We start from the raw sequence: 24,015 nt of genomic DNA on the forward strand, positions 1-24,015 counted from the left end.
GCTGCCTTAAAGCAGTATGGCTCCTTTTCCCAGCTTTAAAGGCACACCACATTCTTCCCGAAAAAAAAAGACTCCAGGATCATAACAGTGAGTATGTTTGTGTGACTGTGTTTGTGTGCGAGTGCGCCAAGTGTGGTAGTAATTCGGATGCAGTATCTTATTCATTGTCTTGCACTTTTCAGGATTCTGAAGTGAGGGAGATCAACAAAGCAGAAGCCAGATCCAGATAGTCTTCGCAAACATAATTGGTTTTATTTGCCCCATACAATATATTAACAAAATAAAAAGCACAGTGAAGTAAGTTAACTCGCAGAAGAAAATAATTCAAAGTGTTTTAAAATTCTGTCACTTCTCTGGAAGAGATATCCAGTTGATCATTGACAAAGCAAGTAAAAATAATGCTCATAAAATGCAAATAGTTATCAAAGTTGATCAAAATACGTTTAAAATGAAGTTGATTAAAACATCTTGATTTTTGGTGTACCCATGCATGAAAAAAACACAATTTCCATCAATCCACATTATCAAGTTCCTGTGATGAAGACGCAAAGCGCATTCATCCAAATTACTCTGCTGTTGTCATATTCATGCAGAAAATACAGTGGCCATTCCAAAAGATCAAACAGAGACTTACATTTTCCATTGAAATATGTTTTCTTCAGGCCACCATAGTTCTTATTCCATGCACTTTCACTTCATCTACAGCAAATTTGTTGAGACAGCCACATTTTCAACAAACTTGCACCTAATCATCCTTCCAAACATTGGAAATAGGAGCAGGAGTAGGCCATTCGGCCCCACGGGCCTGCCCCCCCCCCCATTCAACTAGATTGTGGATAATCTGTCTCAATACTATTTTACCGCACTTTCCCCATATCCCTTGATATTTTCATATCGGGAAACCTATCCATCTCTGTCTTGAATGTACTCAATGATGGAGCCTACACAACCCTCAGGGGTAGACAATTCCAAAGATACTCTGCCCTCTGAGTGAAGAATTGCCTCCTCAGTTTAGTCCAAAATGGATGACCCTTTATTATGAGACTGTGTCCGCTGGTTCCAGACCTCCCAGCTACAGGAACGTCCTTCCTGCATCTACCCTGTCGAACCCTGTAAGAATTTTGTACCTTTCAATGAGATCACCTCTCATTCTTCTGAACTCTAGAGAATACAGGCCCAGTCTCCTCAATCTCTCCTCACAGGACAATCCCACCATCCCAGGAATCAGTCTGGTGAACCTTCATTGCACTCCTTCTCTGGCAAGTATATCCTTCCTCAGGTAAGGAGACCAAAACTGTACAGAATCCTCCAGGTGCGGTCTCACCAAAGCTCAATATAATTGCGGTGAGACATCTTCACTCCTGTACTCAGATCCCCTTGCAATATCGGCCAACGTACCACTTGACTTCCAAACTGCTTGCCCGCACTTGGATATTAGCTTTCAGTGACGGTATGAACAAGGACATCCAGGTTCCTTTGGACATTAGCACTTCCTGAATCTCTCACCATTTAGGAAATACTCGGCATTTCTGTTTCTCCTACCAAAGTGGATCTCTTCACATTGTTCCACATTATATTCCACAGAATCACAGAGCAATTATGGCACAGGAAGAGGTCATTCAGCCCATCGTGTATGTGCCTGCCGAACAAACTAGCTGCCCAATCTAATCCCACCTCCCAGCACCAGGTCCATAGCCTTCCTGGTGACGGCACTTCAGGTGCATGTCCAGGTACCTTTTTAAAGAATTGAGGGTTTCTGCCTCCACCACCGTTCCTGGCGGTGAATTCCAGACACCCACCCACCCTCATTCCATCCGTCATATTCCTGCCCACTCACTCCTGCCTGTCAAATCCCCTTGAAGCCTCCTTGCATCCTTCTCACAAATCACATTCCCACCGAGTTTTGTGTCCTCGGCAAATTTGGAAATATTGCATTAGGTCCCCACTTCCCAATGGTTGATGCAGATTGTGAACAGCCGAGGCCCAAGCACTGATCCTCGCGGTACCCCACTAGTCACAGCCTGCCAAGCTGAGAATGGCCCGTCTGTTCCTACGCTCTCTTTTCTCTCATTTGCGTCAGGGTGAAAAGTTCACAAGATGGATGGCGGATTAGACCCAGAGCTGAGCTTCATATCTGCTCCTTCACTGTGACTGGGTCAAAATCCTGGATCTCGCTTCCTAACAGCACTGTGGGTGTACCTACCCCACATGGACTGCAGCGGTTCAAGAAGGAGGCTCAACACCTATGAAGAGGGGTTGGGGAAACCAAGCCTGTGTTCTCCAGAGTTTCAAAGAATGAGGGGTGATCTCATTGAAACCAACAAATACTCAAAGCGATAGACAGGGTAGATTTGGGTAAGATGTTTCTCCTGGTTGGGGAGTCTGGAACCAGGGGACACAATTTCAAAATCAGGGGGAAGTCACTTGGGACAGAGATGAGGAGAAATGTCATTACTCAGAGGGTTGTGAATCTTAGGAATTCTCTATCCCAGAGGGCTGTGGAAGCTCAGTCATTGAGTATGTTTAAAGCAGAGATTGACAGATTGCTGAATTCCAATGACATAAAGGGATATGAGGATAGTCTGGGAAAAACACATTGAAGTGGATGATCAGCCATGATAGTATTGAATGGCGGAGCAGGCTCGATGGGCTGAATGGCCTACTCCTGTTCCGATATTCCAAAGCTGCCGAAATAGTTTCTCTCAAACTGCCCCATCAGTTCCCCTTAATATCTCAACAACTTTGATCAAATCACCATGATCCTCCTAAATTCCAGGGAATAAATCCCCAGTTTGTGTAATATCACCTTGTAATTTAACCCTTGGAGTCCAGTTATCATTCTGGTAAATCTACACTGCACTCAAATGGACACAAACCCCTCAAGTCTTTTTGGACCTCCAGTGTTTCTATCTTTTCACCATTTATAAAGTACTCTGTTCTAGTCTTTTTTACTGACATTGAAATCTCTCTTCCACAGTTTTGCCCATTCACTTCAGATATCTCTTTGCATTGTTCTGCTTCCAGCTACACTGCTTACAATGCTGCCTATTTTTGTGTCATTGGTAAACTTGGGTATGTTGCATTCTACCACATCATCTTAAATCGTTAATAAATACAGCAAAACTGAGACACACACGGGCTTTGCACTAGTAGACAGGAGTGAATCATTCCAACCTAGAGGTTTTTTAATTCCAGATTTATGTTTTTTGAAAGAAAAAATAGAATTCAAATTCACAACAGCCCAGTGTGGGATTTGAACTCCTGCCTTTTCAATCATCAACTCAGGCCTTCAAATTAAAACCCATAAAAAGAGATTCAGTTTGTTGCCTGACTGTCTCAGGTTTTGTATATTGTTCCCTTCGCCTCTTCTTCCATGTGTTTGAAGACTTTGAAGTTTGTCAGACATCGGTAAACTACTTCATGTGGTGTTGTGTAAATACCTTAAATTCTGTGTATCTGGAAGGGACACAATTCAAATTCTCACCTTATTGCATCAACTAAAACCTGCAGGTCCATTCAAACAACTCTATTTCCTGTCTCTGCAAAGACAGCTCACACTTCCACAATGCAGGAATGTCTGAATGGAAACAGCTTTTGACACATTTCCCAACACGTTTGCTGACACTTTTCAGGATGAAGCTCAATTCGACTGACAAGACTCCAAGCCCCAAATTGAATCTTTCAGATATAAAAACTGACGCAGATCTCTCCAGATTCCAGATCTCTCTGAACCAGCACCCATTTTAACATTGTGCTATTTAGTTTATATCGCTTCTCCTCAGCCTTCCTTCCAAAATGCATCATTTTACATTTCTCAGTTTTGAAGTTAACCTGCCGTGTGTCTGACCATTTCACCAGACTGCCTCTATCCTCCTGAACCCCACACTGTACCTGCTCTGACAGTGTTTTATAGAACAGAGAAGACAGAGATTTACTACTACTATTCCCTTCTCTGTTTATTACATTGCAGATGGTGTAATGTTGAAGTTATGCCCTGTAAACCCAAGTCCAAGTCATTAATATATATCAAAAAGATCAGTGGTCCTAATCCAAACCCCTGGGGAATACCACTGTACCACAATGTACACTGTATACAGTCAGTACAAAAGCAGGGAGGTTATGCTGAACATTTATAAAGCTCTATTTCGGCCCCAACTGGAGAACTGTGTCCAGTTCTGGTCACCACACTTTAGGAAGGATGTGAGGTTCCTTGAGAGGGTGCAGAGATTTACCAGAATGGTTTCAGAGATGGGGGATTTTAGCTACAAGGTTAGGTTGGAAAAGCTGGGTTTGATCTCCTGAGAACAAAGGAGATAGAGGGGAGATTGAATAGAAGTGTATAAGATTATGTCAGTCAAAGATACCGTCCTCCAGTCTGAAGCAACCATTCACCACTACTCTCTGTGTCCTGTCCCTGAGCCAATGTTGTATCCACTCTGTCCCTGTCCCGTTCATTCCATCAGCATTCCTTTCGTGAACTAGTCAATTATGAGGCAGCATTATGACCTCCCATTGAGGAAATTGTTCCCAGAGCACAGAAAAACACACACAGACAGGCAATGACCATCTGGAACAAGAGAGAATCCAACCACCTCCCCTTGGCATTCAAAGCATTATCCCATCGCTGAATCCCCCAGCATCAACATCCTGGGGAGACATTGACCAGGAACTGAGCTGAAGTAATCACATCAGTACTGTGGCTACAAGTGACTCACCCCCTGACTCCCCAAAGCCTTTCAACCACCTACAAGACACAAGTCAGGTGTGTGATGGTATCTCTCCACTTGCCTGGATGAGTGTAACATCTACAACACTCCAGAGGCTCGACACCATCCAGGACAAAGCACTCCACCTGATTGGTACCCCATCCACCACTTTAAACTTTGATCAGATCACCCCTTACCCTTCTAAATTCCAGGGATACAGAGTAAAGCTCCGTCTACACTGTCCCATCAAATGCTGCCAAGCTATTAGTTAGCTATTGAGTAAATCTCTGTCTTCTCTGTTCTATAAAACACTCCCAGGGAAGGTACAGTGTGGGGTTAGATACAGAGTAAAGCTGCCTCTATATATGCCTCGCTTTCTCCTCCTCCATCCAGATGGAGAGAGTAACAGTGAGAAAGACAGGGATAGATATAGAGAGGGAAGAACAGGGAGAGGGAAGGATAGCAATGGGGAGAGATTAGCAGAGAGAAAGAGGACGAGATTGGGATGGAGAGTGTCGGTCAGCATTCCCGCAAAGCTGTGTGCAGCATCCTGGAAGGTATGACACAGTGAGAGATTGAGATTAAGAGGGTACAGAGAGAGAAATAAACAAGGAGAGAGTAGCAGAGAGGGGAACCAGTGATTGATTGAGTGAGTAAGAGAGAGGGGAAGACGGAGATGGAGAGAGATTACCAGTAAGAGTAGCTCTCCACTTCTCTCTCCATGCATATCTCTCCCTTTCTCACTGTTACCCTCTCTCCATCTATATTCCTCCCTCTCTCCTGGTGTTTCACACTCTACACCTATTTCTTGTACCTCTGTGTACACAGGATTACATCAAACTATGATAACATTTGTCATTTGCACTTTTGATCTAACCTAACAACATGACTGTCTCCAACATTATCTCTGTGTCTGTGAACAGCGGGACCTTGGAGTGAATGTTCATTGATTCCTGAGGCTGACAGGACAGGTGGATAAGCTGGTTAGGAAGGGATAAGGGAGACTTTCATTTCCCGACCAGTGGAAATAATCTCTCAGTGTCCACCCTATCCAGTCCCTTTAGAATCTGATATGTTTCAATGAGATCACCTCTCATTCTTCTAAACTGCAGAGAATACAGGTCCTATTTACTCAGCCTCTCATCATAGGACAATGGCAGAGAAGCTAAACAAATACTCTCTGTCTGTCTTTATGTTCTCTCTCATGTTCTGTAATCTTCCTTGAATCATTGAACACTGCAGTTTGTGGATCATTTCACTGTTTGCTGTTGAGCTGATGAAATTGTTTGATTGGCAGTGATAATATTTTTGGACCATTGTATTGAGTCCAATGGGTTGCAACGAGGATTACTGGGTGATTTCTCTCTGCAACTTTTAATCTTTAATCAAGCTTATCTGGGCATTAACCTGCAATCTGTTTTTATATGTCTGACTCCACTCATTCTCCCGGGGATAAAGTTACTTTTGTCTGGTTGTGCACCCAATTAAATGACTGTTTGACATGGCGAGACTTTCTTTACTGTGAACGTGTGCTGATGTCTCTCTCTCTCTCACACACACACACACTATCTGCCTCTCTCTACCCACATATATCCCGGACTTTCCCTCTCTCTCTGACGGACACTCTATCTCTCATTCATTTTTCACACTTTCTGTACACCCTGTGTCTGCTCTTTTCCTCTAATTTCTCATTTTCCATCCCACTCTCTCTCTCCGTCTCTCTCTCTCTCTCTCTTCTGCTCTGTTACTCTCTCCTCACCTTTATCTTTCCATTTATCTGTTTCCTCACTCTCAAACTCTACCTCTCCCTCACTCTCCACCTTCCTTTCTCTTGGATCTCTCTTCACATCTCTCCATCACTCTGTCTCCATCTCTGTCCAATTGAGGAGATTCTCCCTCCATTTCTCACCATCTCTTGCTCTCTCACTCTCTCCCTCTCACCTATTTTCTCTCAGTCTCTCCATTTCTCCATCACTCTCTCTCCATCTCTGTCCAATTGAGGAGATTCTCCCTCCATTTCTCACCATCTCTTGCTCTCTCACTCTCTCCCTCTCACCTATTTTCTCTCAGTCTCTCCATTTCTCCATCACTCTCTCTCCATCTCTGTCCAATTGAGGAGATTCTCCCTCCATTTCTCACCATCTCTTGCTCTCTCACTCTCTCCCTCTCACCTATTTTCTCTCAGTCTCTCCATCTCTCTATCACTCTCTCTCCATCTCTGTCCAATTGAGGAGATTCTCCCTCCATTTCTCTTGCTCTCTCACTCTCTCCCTCTCACCTATTTTCTCTCGGTCTCTCCATCTCTCTATGATTCTTTCAAGCTCAGTTCTTCCTCTCTCTCTCTCCCCATCACTCTCTCTTTTCTATTTCCCTCTCTATTACTTGCTCTCCAACTCTCTTGCTCTTTCTGTCCATGTTGGGTCCCTTTAAGAGTTTGGGACAGTTCTAGTGGTGCAGGGTCCCTTTAAGAGTCTGGTGCTGACCCCTCCCCCACCCCAGGGGCGGGGTTACAAGTCGCCCAAACCGCGGCTGCGCGGAGGCAAGAGGCAGCTTTTGACCCCTTGACCTCCAGACACGTGGGGCGAGGCAGCCAATGAGACCTCACTGACGTCATGGTGGGCGGGAGGTGTCATCAGCCGCCATGTTTGCGCGACGTCACCCGCCGGCCGCTTATTTCCGCAAACAGCAGCTGAAAGGAAAAGGAGAAGCGGCTTCAGCTGTTGATCTCAATGGAGGAAAGTTGAACGTCTGAGCCGGGGGACAATATAAAAAAGCGGCGGTTCACGCTCCTGTGGGGATGCGCATGTGCGGAGCATCCTCCCAGAGTGCAGCGCGGCCTGTACCGCAGATCGGGGCCTTTCCCACTCGCGGGGCATTGTGGGAGCCGCAGGACGCCATTGCCCCCTCATTAACTCAGTCAAAATTAACTCATTCCCTCTCAGCTCTCTCTCCCTCCTTTTCATATTGCAGGCTGAAATGGGGCTTTGTTGGCATCCATTACACCATCCCGGGTGTGATCAGATACTCTGTCCCTTCGTAAATGATTTCCCGTCCCTCCATCAGCTTGTGATTGTTATTGGCTTTTCTCCAACTGAAATGGTTGCTGAATCTGTTGGTCTTTTTCTACTCGCTTCATAACTAACCCTCTCTCCCTCTGTCTCTCTCCCAGTGTCAGAGATAGCAGGAGGGAGAGATAGAGAGAGGAAGAAAGACACAGAGAACAACCCCAGCTTCTCCAATCTATCCACGTAACTGAAGTCCCTCATCCCTGGAACCTTGCTCGTGAATCTTTTCTGCATCCTCTCTAAAGCCCCCACATCCTTCCGAAAGTACGGTGTCCAGAATTGGACACAATACTAGTTGAGGATGAAGCAGTGTTTTATAAAGCTTCATAACCTCCTTGCTTTTATACTCTAAGCCTCTATTTACAAAGCCTAGGATCCCATACGCCTTTTAACCACTTTCTCAACTAGCTCTGCCACCATCAATTTGTGCACAGACATCCCCAGGTCTCTCTGTTCCTGCACCCACTTCCTTCTGTTCTTAGGTTCCCATGACAGAGAGGGACAGGAGGACAGGGAGGTCTAGAAATAATGAGGGGGAGAGAGAGCAAACAAACAGGAAACACATATGGGAACACCACCATCTGCAAGTTTCCCTTCCAGTCTCACACCATCCTGACTTGGAACTATATCACCATTCCTTCACTGTCACGAGGTCAAAATCCTGGATCTCACTTCCTAACAGCACTGTGGGTGTACCTACCCCACATGGACTGCAGAGGTTCAAGAAGGTTCAACGGCAATTGGTGATGGGCAATAAAATGCTGGCATAGCCAGTAATGCACACATCCAACAAATGAATAAAAAATAATAACAATTTGGCACCAAGTCACTAAAGGAGATATTGAACTGGACACAAGAACACAAGACGTAGGAGCAGGAGTCGGCCATTCAGCCCCTCGAGCCTGCCCTGCCATTCAATAAGATCATGACTGATCTGTCCCAACACTCAACTCCTCTTTCAGGCCTGCTCTGCAGAACCCTCGACTCCCTGAGAGGGTTGAGAACAAATATTTTCCCACAAAGACAAACAGGGTGAGACTCCCAAATCCAGATAGCAAGAATCAAACCAGGTAGAATAAGGCACAAAAGGGAAGCTTACGTCAGATACCGAGAGCTCAATAACACAGAAAGCCGAGAGGAGTGAAGAAAGTGCAGGGGTGAAATTAAAAATCAAATTAGGAAAGCAAAAAGATAGTTGGAAAATAATATTACCAAGTTAAATCAAGGAAAGCACAAAGATGTTTTATAAATACATGAAGAGCAAGAGGATAACTCAGGATAGAGCATTAGTGACCAAAAAGGGAATGTGTGTATGGAGGTGGGAGATGTGGGCACGGTTCTTAATGAATACTTTGTATCCGTCTTTATAAAAGAGGGGGAACTATGCAGACATTGTAGTTAAAGAGGAGGAGTGTGAAATATTGGATGGGATAAACAGGGTGCGAGGGAAATATTAAGGTGTTTAGCATCTTTGAAAGTGAATAAATGGTCAGGCCTGGATGCATTGGAATCAGTTCAGAGAAGGTTCACTAGGCTGATTCCTGGGATGAAGGGGTTATCTTATGAGGAATAGTTGAACAGGTTGGGCCGATACTCATTGGAGTTTAGAAGAATGAGAGGTGATCTTATTGAAACATACAAGATTCTGAGGGGACTTGACAGGGCGGATGTTGGGAGGATGTTTCCCTTGTGGAGGAGTCTTGAACTAGGGGGCATTGTTTAAAAATAAAGGGTCTGCCATTTAAGACTGAGCTAAGGAAGACTTCTTTCTCCCAGAGGTTGGTTAGGCTTTGGAATTCTCTTCCCCAGAGAGCAGTGGAGGTTGGGTCAATGAATTTACAAGGGAGTCAAGGGTTATGGGGGGCAGGCAGGAAAATGGATTTAAAGTCACTATCAGATCAATCATGATCATATTGACTGACAGAACAGGCTCAAGAGGCTGAATGGCCTACTCCTGCTCCTATTTCTTCAGATCTAGTGTATAAATTGGAGGGTTTGCTCTCCACTTTTTAAACCATTTTTATAGCAGAGACAGGTCCATGTGTAATATAAACAGAGACAGGGTCTAGTGCAGACCTAACTAGTGCATTGATAACTGAGACTAGTGTAAAAGGTATCAAGGATACAGAATTCTAAATATACATTCAGGGGAAGTTTTTTAGGCCAGTACGTAGCAAGGTCAACAAGAGATGGGTCAGTTTGACACTTAGTTTTAGAGAATGAAGCTGGGCCGGTGGAAGGCGATTTAGAAAAGGTGGACTGGAAAACGCTACTTGAAGGTAAATCAGTGTCAGAGCAGTGAGATTGAATCATTTCATCCTGGAGGATTTATTATTCCAGAGTTATTTTTTATTTTCAGAGAAATTCAAATTGACAAGAGCCCAATGTGGGATTTGAACTCCGACTTTTTCAGTCATTACCTCAGGCTTTCAGATTACAAACTGTAAAAGACATTCACCTTCCTCCCGTTGTGACCTGACTGTCTCAGCTTTTGTGTATTGTCCCCAATCTTGTTCTTTCATGTGTCTGAAGACTTTGATGTTATTCAGACATTGGTAAACCACTTCATTCTCTCAGGTCATCGGCTTAAATACCTTCAGGGACACAATCCACAATCTAATTCACACCCTATTCAAGCAACCAAAATCTTCAACTCCATTCAGACACCCCGATATCCTGTCCCTGCACAGATAACTGACAGCTCCACAATGCAGAAATGTCTGAATGAGAAACCACATTTACCTGACACAATCCAAGCTCCAAATTGAATCATTAAGATATCGAAAATACCACAGAAATGTGACTTGTTCCTTGTAACAGTGAGACTGAAACATTTCAGGGTACTATTCAACCAAGAAGGATTCCGAGAAAAGTCAGGATCAGGATTGAAAGAGAAAGAGAGAGAGTAAAAAGGGGGGAGTGAGAGAGGGGGTAGAGAGAGAGAGAGAGAGAGAGAGAGACACGGTCAGCTCCTGGATGGGGAAGGATTCTCTGTTCCTTCACCCATTTTAACATTGTACCATTTAGTTTAGACAGAGAGACATAGACTGACAGGGTGACTGACAGAGAAAGAAGGATATTTAACATCGGATATTGGATGTAATTTAACCCCACAACCCTGTTCCGGCATTCAATGAGATCAGGGCTGATCTGTGATCTATCTTACACCATATATCCTGCCTTTGCCCCTTATCTCTTACTATCTTTGCTTAACAAGAATCTATCAATCACAGGTTTAAAAATTAACCAATAATCCAGCATGAAATTTCCACAAACAATATCATGAGGGTGTGATGGCTCCCACAGTGGAATAGCTTACTGGATGTTTAAAATGGAGGCTATTTCTTCTGGATCATCAAAAGTATCTGCCTGGGCCCCAACATCATCGACATTTCCCCCTCTCCCGACGTTTTTTTCTCTCCATATCTATCTCTTATATGTTTGTGTCCACAGCAGTGAAGGATTACATCAAATTGATATATCTTACATTATCCTTTTCATCCACCTCAACAACCTCTCTCTCTCCAAATTTGTCCCTCTCTACAGCCCTCTCTCTGCCTTCATAACTAACCCTCTCTCCCTCTGTCTCGGTCCTAATGTCAGAGATAGCAGGAGGGAGAGACAGAGAGAGAATGTTGAAGGAACTGTACTCTGTTCCTAAGCTGTGCTGAACCTGCTCTGGGAGTGTTTGATGGGCTACATTAATCGGCCGTGTACAGTCCTGTATCAGGCTGTGAAAAAGCACAGCTTGTTCAGTGTACAACGGGTCAAAGGGAACGATTCACTCCTGTCTGCTACTGGGAAGAGAGACTGACCTTAACATCAAGGCAGCGTTTGACCGAGTGTGACACTGAGGAGCCTGATGGACAGACAGAGGGACAGAGAGAGAGAGACAGAGACAGAAGGAGAGAGAGGGAGAGACAGAGAGGGAAAGACAGATGGAGGGACAGAGAGAGAGACAGAGATAGAAGGAGAGAGAGGGAGAGACAGAGAAGGAAAGACAGATTTAGGGATAGAGAGAGACAGAGATAGAAGGAGAGAGAGTGAGAGACAGAGAGGGAAAGACAGATGGAGCGACAGAGAGAGAGACAGAGAGAGAAGGAGAGAGAGTGAGAGACAGAGAGGGAAAGACAGATGGAGGGACAGAGAGAGAGAGAGAGGCAGAGATGGAAGGAGAGAGAGGGAGAAACAGACAGGGAAAGACAGATGGAGGGACAGAGAGAGAGACAGAGAGAGAGGCAGAGATAGAAGGGGATGGAGGGAGTGACAGGGAGGAAAAGACAGATGGAGAGACAGAGAGAGAGACAGAGAGAGAGGCAGTGATAGAGATAGAAGGAGAGAGAGGGGGTGACAGGGGGTGGGGAAGATAGATGGAGAGACAGTGAGAGAGAGACAGAGAGAGAAGGAGAGAGTGTGAGAGACAGAGAGGGAACAACAGATGGAGGGACAGAGAGAGAGACAGAGAGAGAGAGAGACAGAGAGAGAGGCAATGATAGAAGGAGAGAGCTGGAGTGACAGGGAGGGAAGGACAGATTGAGGGATAGAGAGAGAGAGACAGAGATAGAAGGAGAGAGAGGGATTGACAGAGAGGGAAAGACAGATGGAGGGACAGAGAGAGAGACAGAGAGAGAGGTAGAGACAGAGAGCGAAGGAGAGATTGGGCGAGACAGAGAGGGAAAGGCAGTTGGAGAGACAGAGAGAGAGAGAGAGGCAGAGATGGAAGGAGAGAGAGGGAGTGACAGGGAGGGAAAGACAGATGGAGGGACAAAGAGAGAGAGAGGCAGAGATGGAAGGAGAGAGAGGGAGAAACAGACAGGGAAAGACAGATGGAGGGACAGAGAGAGAGGGACAGAGAGAGAGAGACAGAGAGAGAGGCATAGATAGAAGGGGAGAGAGGGAGTGACAGGGAGGGAAAGGCAGAAGAAGGGACAGAGAGAGAGAGACAGAGAGAGAAGGAGAGAGACGGTGTGACAGGGAGGGAAGGACAGATGGAGAGACAGAGAGAGAGAGGCAGAGTGAGAAGGAGCGAGATGGAGAGGCAGGGAGTTAAGGACAGATGGAGGGATAGAGAGAGTGTGACAGAGACAGAAAGAGAGAGAGCGTGTGATGGGGTGACTGACGGAGAGACAGAGTGAGAAAGAGAGTGTGGGAGAGACAGAGAGGGAGAGACAGATGGAGAGACAGAGAGAGAGAGGCAGAGATGGAAGGAGAGAGAGGGAGTGACAGGGAGGGAAAGTCAGATGGAGGGACAGAGAAAGAGAGACAGAGAGAGAAGGAGAGACAGGGAGTGACAGGGAGGGAAGGACAGATTGAGGGATAGAGAGAGAGAGACAGAGATAGAAGGAGAGAGAGGGAGAGACGGAGAGGGAAAGACAGATGGAGGGACAGAGAGAGAGACACGGAGAGAAGGAGGGAGAGGGAGTGTCAGGGAGGGAAAGAGAGGGAGAGACAGGTAGAGAGATGGAGTGACATGGAGGGAAGGACAGATGGTGGGATAGAGAGAGAGGAACAGAGATAGGAGAGAGATGGAATGATGGGGGTGGGGGTGGGAAGACAGATGCAGGGACAGAGAGAGAGGCAGAGATGGAAGGAGAGAGAGGGATTGATAGGGAGGGAAAGACAGGCAGAGGGACAAAGTGAGAGACAGAGAGAGAAGGAGAGAGAGGGAGTGTCTGGTAGGGAAGGACAGATGGAGGGACAGAGAGAGAGGCAGAGATGGAAGGAGAGAGTTGGAGTGACAGAGAGGGAAGGACAGATGGAGGGATGGAGAGAGAGAGACAGAGATAGAAGGAGAGAGGGGGAGTGACAGAGAGGGAAAGACAGATGGAGGGACAGAGAGGGGGAAGAGAGTTAGAGGGGGAAGAGAGATAGAGGTGGAGAGAGAGAGATAGAGGTGGAGAGAGAGAGACAGAGCGGGGAGAGAGAGACAGAGCGGGGAGAGAGAGACAGAGCGGGGAGAGGGAGACGGAGCGGGGAGAGGGAGACGGAGCGGGGAGAGGGAGATGGAGCGGGGAGAGGGAGATGGAGCGGGCAGAGGGAGATGGAGCGGGCAGAGGGAGATGGAGCGGGCAGAGGGAGATGGAGCGGGAAGAGGGAGATGGAGCGGGCAGAGGGAGATGGAGCGGGCAGAGGGAGATGGAGCGGGCAGAGGGAGATGGAGCGGGCAGAGGGAGATGGAGCGGGCAGAGGGAGATGGAGCGGGGAGAGGGAGATGGAGCGGGGAGAGGGAGATGGAGCGGGGAGAGGGAGATGGAGCGGGGAAAGAATGATAGAGCGGCGAGAGAATGATAGAGCGGGGAGAGAATGATAGAGCGGGGAGAGAATGATAGAGCGGGGTGAGAGTGATAGAGCGGGGAGAGAGTGATAGAGCGGGGAGAGAGTGATAGAGCGGGGAGAGAGTGATAGAGCGGGGAGAGAGTGATAGAGCGGGGAGAGAGAGATAGTGGGGGGTGAGAGATATAGTGGGGGGGAGAGAGAGATAGTGGGGGGAGAGAGAGATAGTGGGGGGAGAGAGAGATAGTGGGGGGAGAGAGAGATAGTGGGGGGAGAGAGATATAGTGGGGGGAGAGAGATATACTGGGGGGAGAGAGAGATAGTGGGCGGAGATAGAGATAGTGGGGGGAGAGAGAGATAGTGGGGGGAGAGAGAGATAGTGGGGGTAGAGAGAGATAGTGGGGGTAGAGAGAGATAGTGGGGGGAGAGAGAGATAGTGGGAGGAGAGAGAGATAGAGAGGGAAGGGAGAGATAGAGGGGGAGAGAGAGATAGAGGGGGAGAGAGAGATAGAGGGGGGTGAGAGAGATAGAGGGGGTTGAGAGAGATCGAGGGGGGAGAGAGAGATAGAGGGGGGAGAGAGGGAGATAGAGGGGGGAGAGGGAAATAGATGGGGGAGAGAGGGAGATAGAGGGGAGAGAGGGAGATAGAGGGGGAGATGACAAACTTGGAGGAGATGTAAACAGTGTTGATGACATCAATCGACTACAACAGGACATCGATAGGTGAGCAGAATGGGCAGACAAGTGGCAGAAGGAATTTAATACAGGGAAATGTGAGATGGGCAGAAAGGATAGGGAGAGGGAATACAGACATAATGGCCCAGTTCTAGGGAGTGTGCAGGGACAGAGAGACCTGGGGATACATGTACATACATCTTTGAAGGTGGCAGGACATATTGAGAAAGTAGTCAGCAAAGCATATGGGATCTTGGGCTTCATAAATAGAGATTTTGAGTACAAAAGCATGAAGGTTATGCTGTATGTTTATAAACCTCTGGTTAGGCCACGACCAGAACACTGCATCCAATTCTGGTGACTACACTTTCAGAAGGATGTGAGAGTCCATTGTAGGGAGCAGAGGGGATGGTGGATCCAGGGATGGGGGATTTTAGCAAAGTGGACTGGAAACAGCTACTTGAAGGTCAATCAGTGTCAGAGCAGTGAGAGTTACTGAGGGTTGATATCAAATATGTTCACACAAAGACAAACAGGGTGGGACTCCCAAATCTAGAGCCCCTTGGATGTCAAGGATCAAACCGGGTACGATAAGGCACAAGAGGGAAGCTTATGTCGGATACCGAGAGCTCAATACAACAGAAAGCTGAGAGGAGTGTAGAAAGTTCAAGGGTGAAATTAAAAAGCAAATTAGGAGAGCAAAGAAATGGCCGGATAATAATATTACCATTAAAAACAAAGAAATCACAAAGATGTTTTATAAATACATGAAGAGCAAGAGGATAAATAAGGATAGAGTATTAGGGACCAAAAAGGGAATGTGTGTATGGAGGTGGGAGATGTGGGCATGGTTCTTAATGAATACTTTGTCTCCCTCTTTATAAATGAGGGGGAACGATGCAGGTATTGTAGTTAAAGAGGAGGAGTGTGAAATATTGGATGGGATAAACAGAGTGAGAGGGAAATATGAAGGTGTTTGGCAACTTTGAAAGTGGATAAATGGTCAGGCCTGGATGCATTGGAACCAGTTCAGAGAAGGTTCACTCGGCTGATTCCTGGGATGAAGGGGTTGTCTTATGAGGAATGGTTGAACAGGTTGGGCCTATACTCATTGGACTTTAGAAGAATGAGAGGTGATCTTATTGAAACATACTAAATACTTAAAGGGATAGACAGGTTAGATGCAGGTAAGATGTCTCCTTTGGTTCGGGAGTCTAGAACCAGGGGACACAATTTCAAAATAAGGGGGAAGCCACTTAGGTCAGAGATGGGGAGAAATGTCTTTGCTCAGAGTGTTGTGAATCTTTGGAATTCTCTGCTCCAGTGGGCTGTGGAAGCTCAGTCTGGGAAAAAGGCATTGAAGTGGATGATCAGCCATGATCGTATTGAATGGCAGAGCAGGCTCGATGGGCTGAATGGCCTACTCCTGTTCCTATGTTCCCAAGCTGCTGAAATAGTTTCTCCCAAACTACCCCATCAGTTCCCCTTAATATCTCTACATCTTTGAACAAATCACCTTGATCCTCCTAAATTCCAGGCAATAAATCCCCAGTTTGTGTAATATCACCTCGTAATTTAACCCTTGGAGTCCAGTTATCATTCTAGTAAATCTACACTGCACTCAAATGGACATGGACCCCTCAAAGTCTCTTTGAACCTCCAGTGTTTCTATCTTTTCACCATTTATAAAGTACTCTGTTCTAGTCTTTTCTTGCTGACATTGAAATCTAACTACCACAGTTTTGCCCATTTATTTAAGATATTAATATCTCTTTGTAATTTGATGCTTCCAGCTACACTGCTTACAATGCTGCCTATTTTTGTGTCATTGGTAAACTTGGGTATGTTGCATTCTACCACATCATCTTAAATCATTAATAAATACAGCAAAACTGAGACACACACGGGCTTTGCACTAGTAGACAGGAGTGAATCATTCCAACCTAGAGGCTTTTTAACTCCAGATTTATGTTTTTTTAAAGAAAAAATAGAATTCAAATTCACAACAGCCCTGTGTGGGATTTGAACTCCTGCTTTTTCAATCATCAGCTCAGGCCTTCAAATTAAAACCCATAAAAAGAGATTCATTTTCCTACTGCTGTTGTCTGACTGACTGAGGTTTTGTATATTGTTCCCTTCGCCTCTTCTTCCATGTGTTTGAAGTCTTTGAAGTTTGTCAGACATTGGTAAACTACTTCATGTGGTGTTGTGTAAATACCTTCAATTCTGTGGATCTGGAAGGGACACAATTCAAATTCTCACCTTATTGCATCAACTAAAACCTGCAGGTCCATTCAAACAACTCTATTTCCTGTCTCTGCAAAGACAGCTCACACTTCCACAATGCAGGAATGTCTGAATGGAAACAGCTTTTGACACATTTCCCAACATGTTTGCCAACACTTTTCAGGATGAAGCTAAATTCAACTTAGAGATTGCAAGCCCCAAATTGAATCTTTTAGATGTAAAAAGTGACACAAATGAAATTCCAGATCTCTCTGTCCCTGCACCCATTTTAACATTGTACCATTTAGTTTATATCGCTTCTCCTCAGCCTTCCTTCCAAAATGCATCATTTTACATTTCTCAGCATTGAAGTTAACCTGCTATGTGTCTGACCATTTCACCAGACTGCCTCTATCCTCCTGAAGTCTACTCCTATTCCCTTCACTGTTTATTACATTGCAAATGGCACAATGTTGAAGTTATGCCCTGTAAACCCAAGTCTAAGTCATTCATATATCAATAAGATCAGTGGTCCTAATCAAAACCCCTGGGGAATACCACAATTTACACTGTATACAGTGAGTACAAAAGCCGAGAGGGTGTGCTGAACATTTATAAAGCTCTGGTCAGGTAACAGAGAGGGAGAGACTGGGATTCAGAGGGTAACAGAGAGGGAGAGACTGGGATTCAGAGGGTAACAGAGAGGGAGAGACTGGGATTCAGAGGGTAACATGGAGGGAGAGACTGGGATTCAGAGGGTAACAGAGAGGGAGAGACTGGGATTCACAGGGTAACAGAGAGGGAGAGTCTGGGACTCAGAGGGTAACGGAGAGGGAGAGACTGGGATTCAGAGGGTAACAGAGAGGGAGAGACTGGGATTCAGAGGGTAACGGAGAGGGAGAGTCTGGGACTCAGAGGGTAACAGAGAGGGAGAGACTGGGATTCAGAGGGTAACGGAGAGGGAGAGTCTGGGACTCAGAGGGTAAGAGAGAGGGAGAGACTGGGATTCAGAGGGTAACGGAGAGGGAGAGTCTGGGACTCAGAGGGTAAGAGAGAGGGAGAGACTGGGATTCAGAGGGTAACGGAGAGGGAGAGACTGGGATTCAGAGGGTAACGGAGAGGGAGAGTCTGGGACTCAGAGGGTAAGAGAGAGGGAGAGACTGGGATTCAGAGGGTAACGGAGAGGGAGAGACTGGGATTCAGAGGGTAACGGAGAGGGAGAGACTGGGATTCAGAGGATAAGAGAGAGGGAGAGACTGGAATTCAGAGAGTAACGGAGAGGGAGAGACTGGGACTCAGAGGGTAACGGAGAGGGAGAGACTGGGATTCAGAGGGTAAGAGAGAGGGAGAGACTGGGACTCAGAGGGTAACAAAGACGGAGAGACTGGGACTCAGAGGGTAAGAGAGAGGGAGAGTCTGGGATTCACAGGGTAACAGAGAGGGAGAGTCTGGGATTCAGAGGGAAACATGGAGGGAGAGACTGGGATTCAGAGAGTAACAGAGGGGGAGAGAATGGGATTCAGAGGGTAACGGAGAGGGAGAGACTGGGATTCAGAGGGTAACAGAGAGGGAGAGACTGGAATGCAGAGGGTAACAGAGAGCGAGAGACTGGGGTTCAGAGGGAAACATGGAGGGAGAGACTGGGATTCAGAGAGTAACAGAGGGGGAGAGACTGGGATTCAGAGAGTAACAGAGAGGGAGAGAGTGGGATTCAGAGTGTAACAGAGAGGGAGAGACTGGAATTCAGAGAGTAACAGAGAGGGAGAGACTGGGATTCAGAGGGTAACAGAGAGGGAGAGACTGGAATTCAGAGAGTAACAGAGAGGGAGAGAGTGGGATTCAGAGGGTAACAGAGAGGGAGAGTCTGGGATTCAGAGGGAAACATGGAGGGAGAGACTGGGATTCAGAGAGTAACAGAGGGGGAGAGAATGGGATTCAGAGGGTAACGGAGAGGGAGAGACTGGGATTCAGAGGGTAACAGAGAGGGAGAGACTGGAATGCAGAGGGTAACAGAGAGCGAGAGACTGGGGTTCAGAGGGAAACATGGAGGGAGAGACTGGGATTCAGAGAGTAACAGAGGGGGAGAGACTGGGATTCAGAGAGTAACAGAGAGGGAGAGAGTGGGATTCAGAGTGTAACAGAGAGGGAGAGACTGGAATTCAGAGAGTAACAGAGAGGGAGAGACTGGGATTCAGAGGGTAACCGAGAGGGAGAGACTGGGATTCAGAGGGTAACAGAGAGGGAGAGACTGGGATTCAGAGAGTAACAGAGGGGGAGAGAATGAGATTCAGCGGGTAACGGAGAGGGAGAGACTGGGATTCAGAGAGTAACAGAGGGAAAAATAGAGTTGGCGAGGGCAACATAGAAATTTTAAGGCACAGAAAGTGGCCACTTGGCCCATTCTCTCTGTGCCAGCCGAAAAACGATCAACCTATTCTCATCCCACCTTCCAGCATTTGGTCCGAGCACTGCAGCTTACCGCACTTGAGGTGCCTATCCAGACTCCTTCTGAATGAGTTGAGGGTCTCTGCCTCAACTACCCTTTCAGGCAGTGAGTTCCAGACCATCGCGACCCTCTGGGTGAAAAAGATTTTCCTCAACTCCCCTCTAATTTTTCGACCAATCACTTTAAATCTATGGCCCCTCGTCACTGACCTTTCTGCTATGTTTCTCTGCCCTTCACCTCCACTCTATCCAGGACCCTCAACATTTTGTACATTTCAATCAGATCTCCCCTCAGCCTTCTCGGTTCCAAGGACAACAACCCCTGCCTATCCTCATAGCTACAATTCTCCAGTCCTGGCAACATCCTAGACAAAGTCCCGTGTTCATAACACATGGATAAAGAGGTTAATCATCTGAGCTGTTACTCTGAGACAGAGACAGAGAGGGAGGGAGAGAGGGAGAAAGAGAGAGAGAGAGGGAGAGAGAGAGGGAGTGAGAGAGGGAGGGAGAGAGAGAGGGAGAGAGAGGGAGAGAGTGAGGGAGAGAGTGAGGGAGAGCGTGAGGGAGAGAGGGAGGGAGAGAGGGAGGGAGAGAGGGAGGGAGAGATGGTGTGGGGGAGACACAAACTGAGATGTGGACAGAGGCAGCGAGAGGGAGAAAGGGAGAGATAGAGAGGGAGAGGCAGAGAGAGGGAGAGACAGAGAGAGAGAGCTGGGGGAGAGACAGATAGAGAGTGAGAGAGGCACAGAGAGAGAAGGAGACACAGAGAGGCAGACATAGAGAGGCAGACAGAGAGCTAGAGAGAGAAGAGAGAGAGGGAGAGATGGTGTGAGGGAGGCCCAAATTGAGACATGGACAGAGCTAGAGAGAGAGAGGGAGAGATAGCGAGAGAGAGAGGGGGGTAAGACAGATAGCGAGGTGCAGAGGCAGTGTGAGAGAGGCAGATTAGAAGGTAGCAAATGTAACCCCACTATTTACAAAAGGAAGGAGAGAGAAAATGGGGAACTAAAGACCTGTTCGTCTAACATCAGTCATTGGGAAAATGCTCGAATCTATAATAAAGGATGTGATAACAGGACACTTAAAGAGAGATTGCAGGGGGTGGGGGGAGAGAGAAATGGGGGGAGAGAGAAATGGGGGGGGAGAGAGATGGGGGAGAGTGTGTGAGTGAGACGGAGCAAAGGAGAGAGATACTAGGTTAGGTGGGACAATAAGCTGTGAGGAGAACACAAATAGACTACAAAGAGAGATGGTTTGGGATAGACAGCGATAAATGTCCCAGTGTAGTGGTAACATAAAATGGCCACTGAAAATGAACCTAAAATGGCTGACTGATGTGTGTGGATTTCCACAGATGAGAGGAGAGAGAGAGAGACAGACAGACAGACAGACAGAGAGACAAAGAGGGAGACAGAGACCAAGACACAGAGAGTGATAGCAGGATATTTGTCGTAAGACAGAGGAAGAGGAGGAGGCCATTTGGCCCCTCAACCCTGTTCTGTCATTCAAGGAGCTCATGGCTGATGTGTGATCTAACTCCATGTACCTATCTTTGCCCCTTAATACCTTTGGTTAACAAAAATCTATCAAACTCAGATTTAAAAATTAACAAGTGTCTCAGCATCAATTGCTGTTTGTGGAAGAGAGTTCCAAACTGATACCACACCTGGTGTGTTGAAGTGTTTCTTCATTTCACTCCTGAAAGGTTTTTAGACTAGGTTTATATTTTTAGACTATGCCCCCATGTTCTAGACTCTGCAGCCAGTGGGAATTGTTACTCTCTGTCCACCCCATCAGTTTCCCTTATTTTCTTGAAAACAATCATCAAATCACACCTGAGCCTTCAAAATTCCAGGGATACAGAGTAAATCTCCAGCTACACTGTCCCATTAAACATTCCCAAGCCAAGCACAATGTTGGGTTTGACACAGAGTAAATTTCCCTCGACACTATCCCATCACACACTCCCAGGGCAGGAACATCATGGGGTGGATACAGAGTGAATCTCACTCTACACTGTCTGATAGAGACAGACAGAGAGAGAGACAGAAAGAGAGAAACAAAAAGACATGGACTGACAGGGTGACTAAAAGAGATGGAAGGATACTTCACAGGGGATACTGGAAGAGGAAGATGCAATTCAACCACACAGCCCTGTTCCGGCATCAAATGTGATCTTGGCTGATCTGTGATGTAACTTACACCATATATCCTGCCTTTGCCCCTTATCTCTTAATACCTTTGGTTAACAAGAATCTATCAATCACAGATTTAAAAATTAACCAATAAACCAGCATGAAATTTGCACAACCAATATCATTGTGTGGGTGTTTCTGTGTGTGTTTGTGTGTGTCTATGTCTGTTTGGGTGTGATGGCTCCCACAGTGGAATAACTTGCTGGATGTTTAAAATGTAGACTGTTCCTTCTGGATCATCAAACGTATCTGCCTGGGCCCCAACTTCAACTACATTTCCCCATCTCCCGAAGTTTTTTTCTCTCCATATCTATCTCTTATATGTTTGTGTACACAGCAGTGAAGGATTACATCAAATTAATATATCTTACATTATCCTTTTCATCCACCTCAACAACCTCTCTCTTTCCAACTTTGTCCCTCTCCAGAGCCCTCTCTCTGCCTTCATATCTAACCCTCTCTCCCTCTGTCTCTCTCCTAATGTCAGAGATAGCAGGAGGGAGAGACAGAGAGAGAATGTTGAAGGAACTGTACTCTGTTCCTAAGCTGTGCTGAACCTGCTCTGGGAGTGTTTGATGGGCTACATTAATCGGCCGTGTACAGTCCTGTATCAGGCTGTGAAGAAGCACAGCTTGCTCAGTGTACAACGGGTCAAAGGGAACGATTCACTCCTGTCTGCTACTGGGAAGAGAGACTGACCTTAACATCAAGGCAGCGTTTGACCAAGTGTGACATCGAGGAGCCCGAGTAAAACTGAAGTCAGTGGGAATCGGGGGAAATCTCTCCACTGGTTGGAATCATACCGAGCACAAAGGAAGATGGTTTTGGTTGTTGGAAGTCAATCATCTCAGTCCCAGGCCTTCACTGCAGGAGTTTATCAGGGTAGTGTCCTCAGCCCAACCATCTTCAGCTGAGATCCCAGCAGAAAGTGCTTTAAATACTGAGCAGGTCAGGCAGCATCTGTGGAGAGAGAAACAGAGTTAGTGATTCAGCTCGATGCTTTCCAGATTTCCAGCATCCACAGTATTTTGCCTCAGATAATGAAGCAATCCAGAGCCACATGCACCGAGACCCAGACAACATTCAGGTTTGGGCCGACCAGTGACAAGTAACATTCACGTCACACAAGTGCCAGACAATGACCATCTGCATCAAGAGAGAATCCAACCACCTCCCCTTGGCATTCAAAGCATTATCCCATCGCTGAATCACCCAGCGTCAACATCCTGGGGAAACATTGACATCAAACTTAACTGAACGAAACACATCAATAGTTTCTTCACCCAGTGGCTGGTGGGTGTCTGGAACTCACTGCCTGAAAGGGTGGTAGAGGCAGAAACCCTCATCACATTTAAAACAATCTCTTGGATATTCACTTCTCCATGTTTAAAATGGGTAAGGAATAACTCTCCTCGTCTACACTGCCCCATCGAACACTCTCAGAGAAGGTACAGCATGGCTCAGATACAGAGTAAAGCTCAGTTCAAACATTCCCCGGAGTGTCGGATTAACCCGGGTCACTCACTGTGCCCGGCTCAGCCTCAAGACTCACCTGCCTCAGTCACTGAGACGCTCCTGTATCACTTGCCTTAATGTAAGTGGATGCCGGGTTTGGGAGCGGGACAGGCACACGGGATTAGGACGACTGCTCATGTGGAGGATAAGCATCAGTAATCCCTCAGAGAATCAGAACAGACCAGCGAGACTCAGAAAAGGAAACTTGTGTTGAATTTGTGAGTCTTGTATTGTGGAATGCTTTAGTATTTGGTGAGAATGTTGAACCAGTGACATTTTGCCCCAGTGGGATGAATAGACACTATATGACTTTATTACAACAGTAAGGTACCGTGTGTACTGTAAATATGGACTGAAATAACAATGTAACTGATCAATTTTCAGCTGAATTTTATGACTACAGTTATACCTGCTACCCTGTCAGAATGTACATAAGACACGATGGGATGAAGTCAAAGTGGCCACTGTTGAATTTGCTAGCTTGATCTTTATGGGAACACAAGGGTTAAGTAAGTTAAAAATATTAAATGGTCAATTCGCTTGTTTAAGTAAACACTGAACAGAAATGGGTCTGGAATGTCCTATATGCTGCATTCCTACTCCTACATCTACTCTGTCAGGACCCCTCATGATTTTGAACACCTCTATCAAATCTCATCTCAAGTTTCTCTTCTCTGTGGAGAACACCACCAGTTTCTCCAATCTATCCAGGTAACTGAAGTCCCTCATCCCTGGAACCTTGCTCGTGAATCTTTTCTGCATCCTCTCTAAAGCCCCCACATCCTTCCGAAAGTACGGTGTCCAGAATTGGACACAATACTAGTTGAGGATGAAGCAGTGTTTTATAAAGCTTCATCATAACCTCCTTGCTTTTATACTCTAAGCCTCTATTTACAAAGCCTAGGATCCCATATG

Source organism: Heterodontus francisci, chromosome 45 (assembly GCF_036365525.1).
Source record: "Heterodontus francisci isolate sHetFra1 chromosome 45, sHetFra1.hap1, whole genome shotgun sequence".
Lineage (NCBI taxonomy): Eukaryota > Metazoa > Chordata > Chondrichthyes > Heterodontiformes > Heterodontidae > Heterodontus > Heterodontus francisci.